Genomic DNA, 7,852 nt, shown 5'->3' on the forward strand with positions numbered 1-7,852 from the left:
TAAGATAGGAGTATATGACACGTGTGAGTCCGTCGGGGAAAGCAGCATCACTGAGTTTGCGGATGACACCGTTGTGCCATAGACGATCGAAGGTCTTTTCGATGTCCAGGAACACAGCCCTTGTTGCTTTGTTGGTGTTGTAGCCAGCTGTAGTATGTTCCACATAGAGCAGGAGTTGTTATGTTGTTGAGTGGTGATCCCTGAATCCGAGTTGCTCCGGCCTCAGGGTGTTATTGGCTATGCGGTGCTTAGTGAGACGTTTAAGAATTACCTTCTCAACAACCTTGCTGAGCGAGCACAGTAGGCTGATGGGTCGGTAATTTTGTGGGAGGGAATGGTCTTTCTCTGGCTTCCTGAACATCGGCGTGTACCACAAATATTAAACACAATGTTTAAAATCTCATTTGCCAAATGTAAGTATTATAAAGTCTTGCTCACATTTGCATGAACACATCACACGGCGATTCTAATGTCAGTTTTGTAATCTCTTATGGCTACAGACCATTCAGAATAATATACTTCTAGGGACACGTGCTCTTTCGGACATGTCCGAAAGAACAGACACCATATCCATATAAGTATATAGTACTGGCAATACCGGCCATGATCTTCCTCTTCTGTGCGCATGCACACATATTACACAAACTCTTACGGGAGTTGGTAAGAATGTCTTTCACGAGTAATGAGTATGTTAGGTAGGGACACAACGAATGTAGTGTGTGGACATATAAGATAAGAATATGGGTCTCGCGGGAGGTGTGCACGGGGTAGTCCCTGCAGTCGCACTATCCTCTGTGCCCTCGGTGGCTCAGATGGATACAGCATCTGCCATGTAAGCAGGAGATCCCGGGTTCGAGTCCCGGTCGGGGCACACATTTTCACCTGTCCCCGTTGATATCTATCAACGCCCGTCAGCAATTGAAGGTATTAATATATAATTCTAATTTAAATCAGAATAAGGTCATTACAACTTGGCAGACAGTCGTTAAAGGGTATGAAAGGAAAACACATTTGCGTCTCATTCGCATCGCGAAGACAATGAAAAGATGAATTTTCCGCCGTCAGGGAGGCCCCGTACCTCAGGTTCTTAACTACTGCCACGTTCCCGGGAGACAGCAACAACAACAACAACAACAGCAGCAGAGACTTCCACGCCTTCCGAGAGACCAGTCACCTGCCGATCAATCGCACACATAGGAGCCGCGTAGACTACGCCCAACGCCGCTCTACGCACGCCACAGCAGGACTCTCTCGCCGCAGGCGTCACCTGCCATTCGTCAGGGGAAGTGGGCAAAGATCAAGTTTAGCGGTCGAAGATTGACCGGATCAAGCCGCCACGGCTCGGTAGTCGTTGTGGTAAGGTGGATCACAAGTCCTGAATATGGTTGTTAACAGCAGCAGGGAGTAGGTTTCCATTAACAAACAGCCAATCAGTAGCCTGAAGTTTATTTGTTAGAACCTGATTTAGGTTTCGATATTACTATCAGAAGTACATTATGTTGCCTAAAAATTTATGACAAACAAATGGTAATTTCTGGCTACCAATTATGATGTAAAACAATTACAATTCTCAATTGGAAACTGAAACTATTATTTAGTTGTTTACATTATTTAGATCATGTTACATGAATTAAGAGTTAACCAGCTCAAGTTAAATACAATAGGTAAAATTCCAATCAAATTGTACGCATGGCTGTTAAACAAAGGTAACGTTAGCTAAATGCGTAGCATCTAGTTACAGTGCTGACGTAAACTACCATAGTGTGTGCCACTTGTTGCGACTGATTCCGTAATAAAAAGCACAATAATGAAAAATTTGTCTGTTTCTGCACGGATATACCATCATAACACACAATCAATAAATTATGTTTCACCAAAATAAGTTAGCGTATCACTAATGAAACAGAACATTCTAATTAAAATGAAAATTAAGGAAAGTTGTCAAATAGTCTTAAATGGACTAACTATCGCATTTTTACGTCACATTTATGTCTAAAATGTGCATTGCATGAAATAATAATTACAAGCTTCTCTACTGAAAAATCGTAAAGAAAATTAAGTCTGTGAATACGACGTTACAGAAAATACGTAACAGTGCTCTCTCCTGGTAGACTAGCTTGCCAAAGAGTGCTGTGATCTAGTGAAAGTAATGGAAAAATATTGCGACACGTGTGTGAAAAAGATAGCACTTCCAAAGAGGGAGTTATGTTGACAAACGTGGTACCGTGGCAAAATGTTTATACAGTTAAAGAAGCCTCTGTTTATCAACTGTAATTGTTCGTTTAAAAGAAGGCCATATTTTCTGATCGTGCGTCTAAATATCCTAAATTCTTCTAATATATCTAATCTCCATGCTTTCTTTCCTGTAAGCAGGATCTCAGTTTCTTTGATTCTTATTGGATTATGACCTCATATTAGCAACTCTTCTGCAAACGTAGAATTATACACATCAGTACCTCTTTTACTTAACCTATGTTCTTTACATCTAACATGAAATGCACTTCCAGTTTGCCCATGTAAGAAGATGGACATCCATAGCATATCATCTTGTGAACAGCTTCGCTACATAAAAGGTCATTTGCTGTTTTAATATTATCAATTAAGTTTTTCTTTAGAACATTGTCAGCGGAGAATGCTACCCTGCTAGCATATTCTTTTAACCACTAATAGTCTAATCTCATAAGATATATTCCCTGTTAAAGCCACTGAAATGACCTTTCGTTTTTGCTTGTTCTGTTTTTAAGTCGCCGACCGTGATATCTCTTTTTATTGTGTTCTCTTAAGGGGTTACTACTGCACTATTTACGGCTGCGTGAAAAATCAACATTTTGTGGGATTGTGGGTGCACTGAGTCAAACGGTATAATATGCATGTACTAATTACTTTGCGAAAAAACATCGAAACTTATTCTGCCTTCTATAATTCCGAGTTTGAAATCTAAAAAGCCTAATTCACTATTTTCATTTTGTAACTCTCTAGTAAATTTAATTTCTCCAGGAAGATTATTGAATATGTTGAAAAGCTGATCAATTTCATCCTTTTTCCCATCATACACAATCCAAATATTATCAGCCTACCTCATATAAAATTGAATTCCTGATTTCATAGGTGCCTGACAATTTTTTTAAAAAAGTCTTCTGACATGTTTATAAAAATATCGGCCAAAATATCGAAAAGCAGATCATACTTCACATATCCCACAAGATAGGCGGGTATATAGTAAATTCCGCGTGCGTGTGGTAAAAGTTACACATGTCAGGATGTAGGTTCGTATTCCTGTATATGTTGAGTTTTTTTATCTCAGCGTTGTGAACACATTCTGGGACATTCTTGTGAATCCAGTACAAGTATGTTCTGCAACATTTGATGTTACCTACATTTCCGACAACGACGGATGAAATAGATATTGGGCAGTTTCCGAATATGTGGTTAGGCAGGAACCCAAGAGGACAGTTAAAATTGCTGAAACTGAAACGAGCAGCAACAAAGTTCATATTTTTCCTCTTCACAAATGTTTAGCGCTTTACTTCCGAATATGTGACGACTTACAGGAGGGTGATAAGGCTGAAACCTAAGAGGAGAGCTTAAATTGCTACGAATGAAACGAGGAGTGATAACATTCATATTCTTCCCTGTCACAAAGCCGGTCGCAATTTCTGTGGTTGACGATATGGCATGTGACGTCAGAATGACGTCACATTTGCTAAAGTCTTGTGAGAGAGGCGTTACCTTGTTGCCAACAGTGTTATCTTTTCCGGATGCGCGTCTACTACGCAGTGTGTGAGGTTATTTAAAAACTTGCAAGGGATGCTAATGACGGAAAGGTTGTGAGCCGAAATGACGGAACATAAATTAACAATAAACCAGATGCAACCCCGAAAAAAAATGTGTAGTTGAATTCCTAAGGAACCAACTGCTGAGATCATCGATCCCTAGACTTACACACTACTGAAATTAACTTAAAGTAACTTATACTAAGAACATGACACATACCCATGCGCGGGCCGGGGTGGCCGAGCGGTTCTAGGCGATACAGTCTGGAACCGCCTGACCGCTACGGTCGCAGGTTCGAATCCTGCCTCGGGCATGGATGTGTGTGATGTGCTTAGGTTAGTTAGGTTTAAGTAGTTCTAAGTTCTAGGGGACTGAAGGCCTTAGAAGATTAGTCCAATAGTGCTCAGAGCCACTTTTGAACCATACCCATGCCCGAGGGAGGACTCGAACCTCCGGCAGGAGGGGCCGCGCAATCGTGACATGGCGCCACCAACCGGGCGGCCACTCCGCGACACCCCGAAAAAGATGGAATATTCATCATCCATGAAAAGTTCAAGAAACACCCCGTTATTGCTGTTCTCAATTAATCTAATTATTGGGTTGGTGCATAATTTCGTAGCGTTTCTGTTTTGCATATTGGTATTCCGGATGCTGCGGGTTTGTTTCCCGATGCTATTTTTTATTTGTAGTTCTCCGTCGCTATTTAAGTTTTCTTACTGTCATTTTGTCGTTTGGAGATAGAGAGTGGAGCTGTGGCCGCCAGAAAATGAAATGGAGAAATCAGAACATTGCGGACAAATTCTGCTGTTGGAGTTCAATAGACAGTTGACAGCACCGGAGGAAGCCAGAAGGATTTGTGCGTGTGTGGGGATAGTACGGCAAGGAAATTGTTTTCTCGTTTTAAGGAGAATCGTTTAGATATTAGTGACCCTCCTCGTTCAGGAAGACGTTTGGAGTTTTATGTAGATTGTTTAAACGCATTAAACCACAATGACTCACGTCAGTGTATTCGAAGACTATCAAATGTGGCCGGGAGTACTGCAGGTCGCGCGACATTTGCTCTCAGAGGGTGTACGGGTACCTGCATGCGTTAAGCCAAAATCACGAAAATGAGCGACTGGCCTCATGTGCATCTCTGCTTGCTCTTTATGAAGTGAAGAACACCAGGCCATTTCTATCCTGTATCGTTACTGGTGACGAGAAATGGGGGTCTTTATGCTAACATAAGAAACGAAAGAAATTGTTAGCCAGACAAAGCAGCAACTCCTCGCACGGAGACCTGACTGCGCCCACAAGAGATAATGTTATGCATCTGATGGAAGAGCGGCGCTGTGGAATATTACGAATTTCTTTCCCGACGTGTAACCACAGTTGTTGACATTTATTTAACCATTGAGGCGCTTTGCAGAAGCACTCACAGAACAACGATGAGTAAGACTGTGTGAAATGATACTGCTCCACGAAAACGTCCGTCGTAGTCTGCTAGACTGACAGAAAGCACTATACAAGAGTTGGGTTGAAAAGTCATTCGGCACCCACCCTATTCACCTGATCTTGCGGCCTCATCTTTTCGCCTTTTCCGCTCTCTATCGAAAAACTGTCAAGGAACTTCCTTTCCGGATGAAAATGCACTCGAAACATGGTTGGACGAGTTCTTCGCCTCAAATCCACGTAATTTCTACTGTCGCGTAATCGGAAAGTTACCGCAGCATTGACAGACTGTTGTAATTAGTGAAAGAGGATATATTACTGATGACTAAAGTCTGTGTTATGTGCACCTATTGTGTTTATTAAACCTATGGAAAAACCCTACGAGGAATGGCCGAGCGGTTCTAGGCGCTACAGTCTGGAACCGCGCGACCCCTACGGTCGCAGGTTCGAATCCTGCCTCGGGAAGGTTGGTTGGTTCTTTTGGGGAAGGAGACCAGACAGCGAGGTCATCGGTCTCATCGGATTAGGGAAGGACGGGGAAGGAAGTCGGCCGTGCCCTTTGAAAGGAACCATCCCGTCATTTGCCTGGAGCGATTTAGGGAACCTGCCTCGGGCATGGATGTGTGTGATGTCCTTAGGTTAGTTAGGTTTAAGTAGTTCTAAGTTCTAGGGGACTGATGACCTCAGAAGTTAAGTCACGTAGTGCTCAGAGCCATTTGAACCAAAAACGCTACGAACTTATGCACCAATCCAATATATTCTATTTTATTTATTTTGTATATTCCAGTAAAGCCTTTGTCTTGCTGCAGTTTATTAGTCCATTTGCTCATAAACTGTATTCCAAGGGACCGTAAGTTTGCTCCGAAGCCGATAATAGCTGTATCTGAAACTTCTCAAAAATTACCGTCCATCTCTTTCTGTCTACACCGCAGCAACTTCTAATATCTATATTGTGGTGTAAGATATGAGGATTTATTTATGCGTCCCATTTGTACGAAGCGATAATGGCTAGGATTTAATTATCACCACGATAAAATAAAGTTACTTAGTAATTTTTGTTTGTTTGTGGATACAAGTCTGCACTCGATGTATACACTGTAATGACGCGCTACAGAATCACCTGGGCGTCACGGCGCTTCGGATGGCTTATCGTGAGTTTTTATTGTGATGCTTCACGAGAACGCGGTGAACCACTTGACATGTATGCAGCACAGCTGTCTTGAAATTATTCACATTACAAAGCGCTTTTCTTAGTCATCGCTGTATATGTTTACTGTACGTCACTGCGTGTTTTCGACAATGACCATGGGAGGCCAAGTGCAATTATTTCGCGGCTGGGTAGTACAGTATGGTGCCACTAGTGGAGTCAAAACAAAGTGTGGAGTACCATGCTCTAAATCGTTTTATGCATTTACAGTGGTACAACGCTGCAACAATCCATGCCAGGCAGTTACAAATGTAGGGCAATAATGCACCACCATGTGACGCAGTGCTTAGGTGGCACAGGTGCTTCCAATATTGTCAAACAAGTCTGAACGGTGAAGAACGAAGTTGCAGATCGTCTCTCTGCGAATAACCGGTAATCGCTGTGGAAGTGGAGCACCTGGTCCTTGAAGGCCAGAGTATCATAGTCGAGACGACAGTGGGAAATGACAAACAGTCACGGATCAATTTGCAAACTTTTGCACTACAATCTGAACTTGTTGGATTCCGCAGTTCTTTGCACCCACTCAAAACTTCCAGCAAACCGAGACAGCAGCAGAAATGTTCCTACTTTCTCAGGACAATTCAGATGACTCCTTTTAGCGGGCAGTCATCATGGATGAGTGCTGTGTGTATCACTTTGACCCGAGTCAAATGGAATGGAAACACGTACAGCCGACATCGACAAAATTTGCGAAGACCCTACTATCATCGGACAATGTGACAGCTTCGTGGTAGTGTGATTTTTAGAAAGTGATACGTACTTTCTAACTTTACACTGAAGAGACAAAAGTCATGGGACAGCGATATATCGCGTACACAGACATGAAGAGGAACAAATAGCATTAAGAGTAAATGATACATTGGTGACAGATGTGTATAGTGTTGCAGAACTTTTTAACAAACATTTTATAACTGTTACTGAAAAGATGGGGTTGTCAGGTTCGGTAGATGCTGCTATGGATTACCTTAGACCAGACATTTCAAGTAATTTCCATAATATGAATTTGACCCTCACTACCCCAACAGAAATAATGTCCATCATAAAATCTTTAAAATCAAAAACATCTAGTGGGTATGATGAAATATCAACAAAGTTAATTAAAGAATGTGATTCTGAGCTAAGTAACATATTAAGCTATCTGTGTAACCAGTCGTTTATCAGTGGAATATTTCCTGAATGGCTGAAATATGCTGAAGTTAAGCCACTGTTTAAGAAGGGAGATAAAGAAATAGCATCAAATTTCCGTCCAATTTCACTGTTACCAGCATTCTCAAAAATTTTCGAAAAAGTAATGTACTGTCGTCTTTATAACCATCTTATCTCAAATAACATACTGTCAAAGTCACAGTTTGGATTTCTAAAAGGTTCTGATATTGAGAAGGCTATCTTCACTTACAGTGAAAATGTGCTTAATTCATTAGACAAAAAATTGCAGGCAAC

At 41.6% G+C, this 7,852-nt stretch overlaps 1 non-coding gene across 1 annotated transcript; it reads left to right on the forward strand.

Moving 5' to 3' along the window:
- Nucleotides 1-796: 796 nt before the first annotated feature.
- Trnat-ugu lies at nt 797-871 on the forward strand. The gene has a single exon. It is a non-coding gene; the product is annotated as a tRNA-Thr (tRNA).
- Nucleotides 872-7,852: the final 6,981 nt, after the last annotated feature.

The sequence above is a fragment of the Schistocerca piceifrons genome, chromosome 3, assembly GCF_021461385.2.
Source record: "Schistocerca piceifrons isolate TAMUIC-IGC-003096 chromosome 3, iqSchPice1.1, whole genome shotgun sequence".
NCBI lineage: Eukaryota > Metazoa > Arthropoda > Insecta > Orthoptera > Acrididae > Schistocerca > Schistocerca piceifrons.